This window comes from Hemicordylus capensis, chromosome 1, assembly GCF_027244095.1.
Source record: "Hemicordylus capensis ecotype Gifberg chromosome 1, rHemCap1.1.pri, whole genome shotgun sequence".
Lineage (NCBI taxonomy): Eukaryota > Metazoa > Chordata > Lepidosauria > Squamata > Cordylidae > Hemicordylus > Hemicordylus capensis.
Window position 1 is genome coordinate 266,777,342 of NC_069657.1, and position 13,070 is coordinate 266,790,411.

Below are 13,070 nucleotides of genomic sequence, written 5' to 3' on the forward strand. Positions count from 1 at the left end.
TGTCGGATATATCATTCAAGGACATCTGTAGGGCTGCAACCTGGTCTTCAGAGTTGCCCTTCATGAAGCACTATGCCATTGACTTGCACTCTGCAGCAGAGGCACATTTTGGGAGAGGAATTCTTAAAAAGGTGTTACAATGACTACTGCTCCCTCCTCCTAAAAGAGCTCACTAAACACCCATTTCTAATGGATTCAGTGAATTACAAATTACAGGTTGATCACCTGTAACTGATGATCTGGCAGTAATCCATTGACATCCATCCATTAGACCCTCCCAAGCCTCCCCTCTGCAGTAGTGTGCAAGTCTACATCACAGAACTCACCTGTTGTTACAGAGATGATTGCCTGCTCCAGCAGTCATCCAGGAACCGAAGTGCTGGCGCTCCCTCCCACCTTAAATAGCCACGTGGTCACTTGGGGTGGGGTGCAAGTGCCAAGAAGAGCTGTGGTAGTCCACACTGACAGGCTTCTGCACAGGCGCAGAACCCATTTCTAATGGATGTCAACGGATCACTACCAGATCATCAGTTACAGGTGAGCAGCCTGTTCTTCTTCAACGTGGTCTCTGTGCTTTACACGATTGGGCTTTGTGCCTGCGTAGAGACTTTGTCGGGATTACTACAAGCTAACTTCTCCTTAGACATTGGGTGTTAGCCCCGCCCCCTCCAATGATATGTTCATTTCACTGGGCTCCCTCCTTCAGTCCTTCTTTGTCCATTACGACTTCATTCGTGAGTTGCTCCGAGCTAAAGAACAAAAAAAAAATTCTGTTTTTACTTCTCCTACTTTTCTTTTATTAGTTTGTTTGATCTCTCTTTTGATTTGCATCTTCCTCCTCCCCCGCCCCCGGGTCAGCGTTTCCCCCCAGGTTTTTTCATGCTTATGGCCAGCAAGGTCACATTCAGGTTTTGCATCCACTGCAGGACCAAACTACCCTCCACGAATGGACACAATCGTCTTCTTTTCTGCCTCGGCAAGGCCCACAAGGTAGACTTGTGTGCACACTGTGCCGGATTTGGCAAACAGGCCAGAAAGAACCAGGCCTCCCACCTAAGATCGTAGCTCTGGCAATGGGCTTTGCAATCCTCACATGAGGAGGGGTCTACTCAGGCCACCATGCAAACTTAGGTGGACGCCACTCTGCCACCCTTGGGCTCACAGCCCATGACTGTAGCTATATCTGCTGCCACTCCTGCCACAGGCTTGTTGAAGCAGCCTCCCAAATCTGTGGCTCCGGCTTCCTCCACCTCAATACCACCCACCTCAGTACCGGTGGCCAGTACTGCCACTCTGGCCTCAACCTCCACATCATCGGGTTCGACTGTGTCAAACCCACAGCAAGAAAAAGAAGCGTGACGATCCGCCCACAGAGCCTGCTAAACCAGCTTCTGATCCACCTAAGCACAATCTCACTATTGCTGCTACTCTGACAGGTAAAATGTTACCATAAAGAACGATTAAAGAGCATATAAGTCCTTCATGAAGAAGCTTCAGCAAAAATCACTGGAATCCGGACAATTTTTCAAGGACTAATTATGACTTGCACCAAAATCATCTCCATGAGCTTCAGATGAAGTTTGAAAAGTGTTTACATCATCATCATCATGTTTATTTACGGTCATAGACCAAAATTTAAAGCATACATAATAATACACATATGATATAATAGTAATATATACAGAGATCCAATATTATCTCATCCTAATCAGCAGTTTCCAGTTTACATAATCTGGTTTACCATCTGTTGCCTAGCATTCTTAGCTGCCTCACAAAACTTAGCAACTTTAATTGTTACTTCCTCCTTCTGATCTGAGAGCAGATAGTTGACGTAGAATACATCTGTATGTCCTGAGAAGTCAGCCAGTAATGAGGAAATATAACGAGATCGAAAATCCCTATAGAAGAGGCAGCGGAGTAAAATATGAAAGATAGACTCCTGTTCTCCAGAGCTGCAAGGGCATAGTCTCTGCTCTTTTGGTATCCCTCTAAATTTACCTTCTAGTTCAGCTGAAGGTAGCACATTAAATCTGGCCAGTGTGAACATCCTGCGGTACTTAGTAATCGTAATCTTGTCCAAGTAATTCGCAGGTTTAGTATTATACATTTGTAATCCCAGAAAAACTTCTTTAGAGATTAGAGATCGATCAGTCTGCATTTCCATGTCATAGATCTGTGTGTTTACCTCATTACGTATAGGAGGATGAACATTGTTATTTAGTCCATATAGTGGACATTGCACCTATATGGTTTCCTCTGGAAATATGCATATTTACTATCTTTTATATGTAGTACTTTTGGATGGCTTGTGGAACATTCCTCAGTATTTGGATATACGAGCCATTATTGACTATATGTACATTTAGAATTATACATCATTTATTATATTGATTATTCCTTAAATTCTTATGTTTATATAGATAATTTTTGAATTCACATGGTTTATTGGTTGTTTTTGGCTACTCTGACTAAGCCAAAAAAGAAATGCAAACTGTCTCCGCCAGTACCAATCCAGCACGAACAATCAGCTTCCCAGCATTTGACTGCTTCCGTGCAGGACCAAGGCAATCCAGCCCTTGAATCCAAACTAGATCAGTTTGTACTCAAGGACCATTTTAAACCTGAGGACAACCTCGGTACTGAGGGTCAACTCTACCAGTCCGAGGCTGAATACCAGTAATAAACAAGACTGCCAATCGATCCAGAAGCAGGCTAAGAGGAAGAACAACAATACCAGGAGGAGTGGTCACTGGACATAGATGATTTTCATTCGGAACTGGAGACACTTTGCCCTAACCTCAGTCGCAGATGTTTTTCACAATTTCAATCCCAGCCTTTCCACCCACACAACCAAAGTCAAACCCATTACATTGACCAAGACTACTCCAATTGGGATAAATGCCTGCTACTGCTCATACCATTTGGCTGATCCCTATTACTGAGGCAACTTTGACTCCTCATCCTGGCACTACACCTCCAGGGACCAACCTCATCTCATTCCCAGCTAGACTTGTGGGAATATGACCACACATACACACACCCAGAGAGAGGTTGCGTTCTCCACATTGTGGGGGAACCGAGCTACACCATCGTACCAGCACTAGTATGCCTCCTCCTTCCACAGATGCCAGGCCACTCACTGACAGTAATGACGCAAACCTTGAGCCCCTTCTGCTCCACTACTGAAGACACCCTCCCTGCAAGCTGCCAATTCTGACACAACCACAAGATCACTCTGCTGCCATGCAACTTGCAGACACCACTCCGCTCTACCTTTTAGAGAGGCCTCTAGACTCTCAGCCTGCACATAGTGCAGATGAGATTACTGATGAGGATTCTGAGGAGGAAGAAGGGGACCCCCAATCTGCTCTGACCCAACATCCCTTGGCTTATCTCCCATAGACTCCCTAACTGACTCAAAACCAGGTTTGCCCTCAGAGGACTATAAGCTTTATGCAGACTACATTTCCCACATGGCCACATCTCTAGGGATACAACCCAACAAAATAAATCATAACCAGACCGTCTGTTCTGTTTGGTCTCATTGAAGCAGATACTTGTGCCCCCCGCTCATCTATCTCCCCATGAATGCTGCTTTGTTGGACATTGAGAAATCTTGCTGAAAGAAACCATCTTCTCTACCTCAACCCACCAAACACGTAGATAATGTCTATAGAGTCCATACTGAGGATGAACAGGAGGCCTTTTTTTCTCCAGCGCCACCCCGCATCCAACTCAGTTGTTGTGGTATTCTCTCTTTCTAAATACAGGTTTTGTCCTCTACACCACCAGACAAAGAGGGCAGGAAATTTGACACATTTGGCAGACACTTATATTCCATTTTTGCTTTGCATCACAAGGTGACCAATTACTAGGCTTACAACGCACACTACAACCACTTCTTGTGGGGATGCCTAGCTCCCATCCTGAACCACTTTCCTCCAGATAAGAAAGAACACGCCAAAGTGTTCCTTAAAGAGGCAGCTTAACTGGGCAAGCAGGAACTCTATTCAGCCAGAAACTCTGCTGGTTTCTATTCAGCCAGAAACTTCCAAGGTCATGGCCACTTCAGTTGCCATTCACCATTATGCATGGCTCCGTTCCTCTGGCTTGGCCTATGATGCATGCTCTCGCATAGAGGACCTTCCCTTTGAAGGCAATATGCTCTTGGGAGAAAAGTCTGATCAGACCCTCGAGAAAGTTCAATATCTCTAAAACACAGCATGCTCCATGAGCTATCAGCTTTCACCATCACAACATAGGCCTACAAGGTGGAACCATAGTCAACCCCAGAGACCTCAATATTACCAGAGTGACCACTCCCCTCACTTCCAATCTTATGGCAAACACTCCTGCTACACAGCTCAGCGTCCAACAGCACAAAAATCCAGACCACCCATTTCTTTCCCATAGAAGCAATGACTTTTCCCCCCATCACAGACTGGGGATCTGCTTATCTCCCTTTCTCCCAGCCTGGAAAACCATCACATCAGATTTGTAGGTCCTCACAATCATAAGAATTGGATATGCACTGGAGTTCTCATCTACACCCCCATACAACGAACCAGTCACTACCAAAGTCATCCCTGTTCTCTTGACGGAGGTGGCTTTGCTACTCGACAAACAGGCCATAGAACCAGTTCACAACCTGTCATCCCAAGGATTCTATTCACCATACTTCACAGTCCACAAGCACGATGGAGTACTCTGTATCTTGGCCCTTTGGAAGCTCAACTGCTCCATCATGTACAAATGCTTCTGCATGATTACCATCTCCACCATCCTCGCTCTGCTACAACAGGGCTCCTGGTTCATCTCCCTGGATCTCAAAGATGCATAGAACCACCTCACAATCTGACCTCAGCATTGCCATTACCTCAGTTTCTAGATAGGCAACACAACCTACCAGTTCAAATAACTTCCCTTCAAGCTGGCTTCTACACCGAGAGTCTTCACCAAGTGCATGGCCCCAGTGGTTGTCTTCCTTCAGTAGCATGGTTTTCAGGTCTTCCCGTACTTAGATGGGTGTAGCAAATATGCCCCAGTTGGTCCTACACTCTCTCAACACCACCATAGCCCTTCTGGAAGTCCTGATCAACTATGAAAACTCAAAACTTCAACCAGCCAGGTGTATCGAATTTCTGTCTGCTATTTTATTCAATCCACGCAAAATTATACCTCCCAGTTTGCAGGATCTGCATCACATTGCCATCACAGAGCATGTGTAATTCAACAACTCCTGGGCTACATGGCTACCATAACCCATGTACTTCCACACACTCGCCTCCGCTCAAGAACTTTACAAAGCTGGATCCTCCATCATTTCCATCCACAAACAGACCCACAATCTCATTTGCTCAAGGTGACCCTTCCAGTCTGCTAGTTTCTCCTATGGTGGATGAGGCCCCACAACCTCTAAGTGGGTGCCCTGTTTCACCCACCAGCAACTTGGTAAGTCCTCACCACGGACACGTCAGAGACAGGCTGGGGGCCCCATATACTATAGAACTTCACCTACATGGCTTCTGGGATAGAGAAGAGGCATCACATAAATTTCCTCAAACTCCTGGCCATTTTCAAGGCCCTCAGAGGCTTCGCACAGCTAATACATCACTCCGTGGTCACAGTGCAGACAATACTACAGCCAAAACCTACCTCATCAGACAGGGAGGTATGGGCTCCACAGCCCTCCTCAGCCTTTCCCTTGAAATCTGGCATTGGTGCATAGCACATTCTGTCACGCCTGTGGATATCCACATTCAGGGCGAGGTCAGTGTGCAAGCCGATGCCCTCAGCAGAGCAGGGGCAGCATCCCACAAATGGTAAATAGACAAGCTCACTCTGCATTCTCTGCTTGACGAGTGGTTCCACCCAGACATAGACCTCTTTGCATCTCACCTCAACATCCAGTGCCCACACTTCTGCTCCAGAGTAGACAAGGTCGATCAGTCCTTAGGAGATTATTTTTGCACTAAGATGGATGTGTCTTTCCACTTACTTGTCCCCCGCCCCCCGCCATTCCACTCCTTCCCCAAGTTCTGCAAAAGATCCAACAAATCCACAAGACCAACTAGCACACATCCTCATTGCCCCATGATAGCCGAGACATCCATGGTTCCCCTGCCTTCTGCACCTGGTGGCGGGCTGACACTATCCTCTTCCTGTGATTCCTCACCTTCTCATGCAACAGTCGGGCCTCCTCCATCATCTGGACCTCCACAGACTTCATCTTACCACATGGTGGATACAGCTCACTTCCCAGAGGCCCTCCATCGTGTCTTGTCAGCTGCCGAGAAACCTGCAGTGGTAAAGTCATATCAACATAAATGGACACATTGCAACAGTAAAGTCATACCAACATAAATGGACACGTTTCCTCTACTTTCTGCAAACTAAGAGCATGTCCCCCACAGACGTCTCTGCTGAACTTGTATGTACCTTCTCTCTCTGAAAGAGTCTGGTCTGAAGCTATCCACCCTCAGAGTTCACCTGGCAGCCATCATGGCTCACTCACACCCTTTTGCTCCATCCTGGTTCAGAGATCCTACTATCAAATGCTTCCTAAAGGGCCTTTATCACCTATACCCAGTCACCCCAAGTATGGCCCCTGCATGAGAACTTTCACTTGTACTTACCTGTCTCATTAGACACCCATTTGAACCTTTAGCATCTGTCTCCCTTGACCTACTCTCCTGTAAGGTGGTGTTCCTCATGGCCATCACATCTGGCAGAGGTGTCAGTGAACTTTGTGCCTTAAGGGGTTAACTACCCTTACCTGATTTTCCATAAGCACAAGGTGAATCTCCGCCCAGATATTGCTTTGTTCCAAATATTGTCTCCCACCATTCTCAATCTCTTACCTTGCCAATGTTTTTCCCCAATCCTACGGATGAAGCTCAGCAACATCTCCATTCTCCCGATGTCCATAGAATTTTGTCATACTATGTTCACAGGATCTCTGACTGGTGCTCATCTCAGTCACTCTTCGTTACTCATGCAGGTCCCAACAAGGGGCAATTCACTTCCTCCCAGACCATCTCACGCTGGTTTGTCAAGACCATCAAATTATGCTATCAGTTAGGTAAGAAGGACATATCTGCCTCCCTGAAAGGATCTTGATTCTGTCTTTAAGAAGATGGTTGGCCACCCACCCCACCAGCTTCCTCTGCAAATTTGATGAAGTATCGCCTCTACTCCCTTCTCCCTGTCATTTATGAAAATGTTGAACCAGTACAGGGTGCAGGACAGAGCCTTGTGGTACTCCACTTGATACTTCTCTCCAGGATGATGTGGAGCCATTGACTACTCACTAGGTAGTTCAACTAGCTGTGAATCCACCTAACAGTAGCATCATCTATCCCACAAGTTATCAGCTTACCAGCAAGGATATTGTGGGAGACTGTAAAATACTTTGCTGAAATCAAGATACACTATGTTTACAGCATTGCCATGATCTACTAAACTAGTAACTCTGCCAAAAAAGCATGAGATTAGTTTGGCATGACTTGTTCTTGACAAATCCATGCTTGCTCTTAATGATCACCAGATTTTTTATATTATTTGGGGGGGGGGGCATGTTGGGCACTATGGTGTCTTCTAAATTGCCATCAAGGTCAGTGTCTGGATCCCATCAGGATCCCAGAGGAAACTTTTCGCCTGCATCTGGAATTGTATGACTTCTTCGAAGCCGGCATTGGGTTCAACGTCAAGAGACAGCACCACTTCAAAACCATCGGCATCAATGGTCAGCGCTTCTAGGAACATAGCTTCAGTGTCTTTGACTTCAAAGCATCTGATGTCAGACCTCACCATGAAGAAGGTTCCTCCAGCCTCGATGGTGACGTGGGCAACCAGTACACCCTCAAAGTAGAAGCCTGTCCAACCTGTACTGTTGTCGGTGTCAGCAGCATCGATGAGGCACGTGTCCCCTGTGCTTTTCTAGCCTCCATCACCTTTTGTTTGGGGTGAAATAATGAGAGACATTGCTTGGAGTCCCTGCTTGGCTCAACCAACTCTACACCTTCAACTTTGACCTTTTAAAGGTTTTCCTGTCACTGGAGGCCTGGATGATGAGGAAACAGGCTTCATACCTGCTGTACCTAAAACCTTTGGCTTTGCCTTTATGTCACTTGCCTAGATGTTCACCAAGCCCTCTGTGGAGAGAAGGCTACCACTACTCAGCTCCATGCCTGCCTGTATGTCCTTTGAACTATCTCAGTTCCCCAGGAATGTTTGATACTGCTCACCTCCAACTGCGTGACCGATATAAGGGACAGTCCTTTTTTTGCCTCCCCAGTCTTGCTTATGGTTTTGATGATTATCATTGGTAGAAGACTATGAAGCCCAAAGGCCTGCTGTATGAGCCTGGCATGCCTAAACCTGATGAGGTTAGCCGATACCTTCAAGCATCCAGCTACTGCTGGTCATGGCAGGAACTCTGCTCTGGTGACTAAAGCCCCAGTTGCAGAGCGTGACCATCCCTGCAACCCAGTTCGAACTTTAGAGGATCCTTCACAACCTGTGACTCTCATACAGCCTGGCCCTGAACTTCCCCTGCCTGCAGGTGACTCCTCAGATTCATCAGGGGGAGATTTGGGTGTGACTGAGACCCCGTTGGGCATATCCCCCCGACAAACAGGTGGCTGCTGCTCTGCCCAGTTCTCCCACTGAGGAGACTAAGTCCTGCTAGGTCCAGGTAGCAGAAATGGCCAAGGCTTTAGGCCTTGAAAGTCTAACTCCTGCTGCTGAAGTCATGACTTTCTGGCTTCTACATCTACAGTGTACCTGACAGCTTTACCTATTTTGCCTGTTCTGGTTGGTGCTTCCAAGACTGTCTGGTAAGCTCCTGTGGCAGCCACTACTACATCAAAAAACTTGGAAAGCCTATAGAGGGTTCAGGAAGCTCCCTGCCTCTTCCTGTTTAAACACCCAGCTCCTAACTCACTGGTTGTTGATAGTGCCCTTCAATCAAAGTCTGCAAGAAACCATTCCACTCCATTTGACAGAGAGGGCCACAAGCCTGATGTCATGATCAGGAGGTTCCACTCTGCTTCCTGCCTACCTCCCAAAATCGCAAACTAAATGGGCTACATTGCCAAGTTTCATCACTCTCTATGGGAAGATCTCAAAGAGGATACATCTAGGTTGCCTGACTCCTTCCACTCCAAGTTCATGGCTGCACTATCTAAGTCAGCTGACCTGACACACCAGCACCTTAGCACCGCGAAGCATCTAACCAAAACAGAGTCAAAGGTGCTAGCTGCCTCAGTTTCCCTTAGATGCTGTACTTGGCTGAGCTCTATACCACTGGGAACCAACATGAAAGGGAAGATAGAAAATCTACCCTTTGATGGGGAAGGTTTGTTCGGCAAAGACCCTGATGAGACAATGGAGAAGCTTAAAAGGCTCGCTATACCACTAAGATGTTTGCTCCATCCTCTCAGCAGTATTCTTCCTCTTCCCAAAGATACCATACCTTTGTAAAACAGTGTTTCCAAACCAAATCTCCGGAATGCAGAGATTTCTGGAGCGCTTCCAAGTTTTACACCAGGCGCCCCTACCAGCAGCGCCAGCCACAAAAATCCAAACAGGACCAGCAGAAACAACCCTTTTGATTGTCAGGTCCTGGAAGTACCTGATGCCTCTCAGCACCATGCCACTTGCTTTGCACCTTACTTCCCCTAATTACAGTATATCAGATGCCTGGGTGCTGAGCATATTTACCTCCGGCTATGCCATTGAATTTGACTCTTTACTTATGTATACAGGCATAAAATACACCCACTCAACTCCTACCTTCAAGGAGAAGATAGTTACTCGACTCCAGAAAAGTGCTAATAGAACTGCTCCCAGGGACTTGATGGGGACTCCGAACTACATTTGAGGCTTGGGGGGGGGGGGAATAGCTATCTCAAATGGAGCAGTCCACTTTCATAATAAATTTCTTCAAAGCTTGGGTCGTGGAAAGAACGGAATGGAGAGGTTAAAGTTCAAATAAAATTAGGTTTATTGAAGGGTTTGAGGGTACAGGAAGAGAGAAAATAATTGTTAAAGAGCAGCAGTATTGAACTAGCAGGACTAGCAAGCCAACAAGTTACAAAGGACTGTGTTACAGCTCACAAGGAGGCAATTTAGCTTGAATTTCCAAATTAAGTTTACTCAAGGCTGGCAAGAGAGAGATGGGCAGATTTGAATTTTAAGAGAAATGAGGAAAAAGGTAAGTAGAGTTGAAGGAATAGGTGTTAACTCCTTCCCAGAAGAATGTTGTGAACCCTTGCAGCTCGGTCGTGGCCGAGAGGCTTCTCTCCTCTCAGGCAGGCAGGCAGACAGGCAGGGATGGGAACCTGGGGACCAGGCAGAGGTCCTTCAGCTAGACTAAATCCAAAAATTACTCAAAATCTCACAGCCAGGATTGCTGCGCAGACTAGGTGAGAAAAACAGCCGGTGAAACTGGAGGCAAAAAGTAAAGCAGGAACGAGAGTCAACGCAGGGCAAAATGGAGGTTCCCGTTCCAAGATGTAGAGAAAAGATGGTGGATCCAAAGAAGAGCCACCTGGTGAATCTGAGGTAAGGACACAAGCAAGACAGGAGACACACAGATCCCAGGAAACACAGAAAGCGCATGGATTGATGGTGTCTTGACCAGTTATAGGAAATTTCTTGCCCAAGGGCGTTATGCTGATTGCATCTTGCAAAGGAGGGAAATAAGGACAAAGTACAGGACGTCACATGGTTTTTTTCAAAAGTGTAGAGTAAGTCTCTTTTTGGACAAAAGCTAGGAAAGAGTGAGTTCCTTCTTGGACAAAGGCTAGGGAAGGTCTGAAAAGACCCATGTAGGGAGAAGCAGAATGAAGGGATCAAAGTTTGTCTCTCATGTCTCTCAGAACATCTGTGAATAACTAAAATGTAAACAAGCAGACTTCTAGCACCTTAAGCCAGCCATTCACATGCTCATTAGCAAAGGAGATGACCAGTAGCAAAGTAGCAAAGGAGTTCTAGCCCATGTAGAAGCGGAGTTATGGAACAAAACATGCAGTCACTATTCTGCTCAAAAATTATTTTCAGGCCAATTTACATAATATGCAAATTAGTGAGAATATGGCAACCCTAGTTCTACAAGGCCTTAGGCTGGCCTTCTATTTTGGCCTGTTCATTTCACCCATTTTGTCCAGCGTTCTAGCCTTTACCACACATTCTTTACTTGAATCCAAGACTAGGTTTTAACCCATATTTTAAAAAGGGGGTCATCTTAAACTCAGGGTCATCTTCTATTCTGGTAAATACAGTATTACCTCTCTTCTACATGTCTTGGTTAATTGCCAGGACATGGCTCTATTTTGCAGGGGTAACTGGTCTGCCTCTATTGTGGCTCAGCAGTCCCCCTGTCACAGCTTCTCAGACATGTAGTGTGCCACATCACGCCACAGCTTATTGGGCATACAGCCAGTAGTATCAATAGATGGGAGAAGGGGTGGGACATCACTGAAGACTGTCAAGTGCTGCATAACAAGGAGATGTTGACTGCTGTCCTCGGTTAATCCCTAAAATAGGGTATCCAGGGTTGGAACCCATCCCTTTTCTTTGAATATTATTTCTTTGTTTAAAGTACTTTCCTCAAATGTGTTTCTAGGGCAACAAGATCTGATTTCCTTGTGTTGGGAAGTCAGAGCAAAAAAGCCACAAATCTGCAGCAGCAATCATGTAGGCTGCCTGAGTTCCTGCCCTTATGGTTCAAGAAGCCACATAAAGGAGCCACTGGAGAAGTCTTTAAGCACTTGTGGGCCACATACCCTACAGAGAAATTCAGCTGTAACAAAAACAACAGTTATAACAACTGTGTTAATCTGTTTTCAACAACAACAGTATTCTGTGTCACCTTAAAGACTGTCATATGCTTCTATGGCCTCAGAGGCGTATCTAGGGAGAATAGCGCCTAGGGCAAGCACTGAAATTGCGCCCCCTGTTCAAACATCTGACACCCATCTTTCAGATAACTTTACCATAATATCAGCTCAAAAATACAAGTCAAGCTCGTTAATCTTTTAATATTTCAAAAACTATTTAGCAGTGGACGTAGCCAGACCAAAAAATGCTGGAAAACTACACATTTCAGTATGCTGGGGCTCATGAAATACCCAAATACTATGTGGAGGTGTACTTGGAAAACTAAACAGAAGTGCCTGTCTAATTCCCTACTATGCATTGTAGCATCACTATTACATAAGTTTTTAAAATAAATGGAGAATTTGACTTTTCTCAGATACTCTGAAAATAATTAAAGGATATGCAGAGTAAACTGTGTCACTGCTTGGAATATATACTAGTATTTCAGAAAGACAGTTAAAATGAGAGAAAGAGAGCAAGAAACTCCCAGTGGGCCTTAATACTAAGGATTTCACACTGATTTAAAGACAAACTCACCATTAATAGCCATATTATTAAGACATCATGTTTAACGCACTTATCACAAGAAGCAAAGTAAGAGCAAATGAATACAATCCTAGCTCATAAGCTTCAGCTCAGTATTCACAAGCCCTTATACTCTGTACATAGTGCCAAACTGAATAAGTGTACAGTGACTTATATTATATATATTTTTTAAAAATAAAAAAACAATTTACCTGTAGCCCCTTTGGGGCACTTCCCAAAGGTTCCCCCTCCCCCCGCTGGCCTCTAGAGCTTCACAGGGACCATTTGAGCACGTGCAGTGGCCATTTTTAAAAATAAAATTTGTTTTTAAAAAATGGCTGCTGAAAACAAAATGGACACTGTGCATGCTCAAATGACCTCTGCGAGGCCTGGCATGACCTAGGGCCTCACAGAGGCCATTTGAGCATGCTCAGTGGCCATTTTGTTTTTGGCGACCATTTTTTTTTTTTAATTTTAAATAGCGCCCCCCCCTTCAAGTGGCACCCGGGGCACGTGCACTGCCTGCCCTACCCTAGATACGCCCCTGTATGGCCTAGAACATATGAATGAAGTACTGAGGATAACCGTTCATGCAACTTATGAAAGTAAGCTCTAGGACACAAAAGTGTATGACACTAGTTTTTAAGGTGCCACAGATAGGT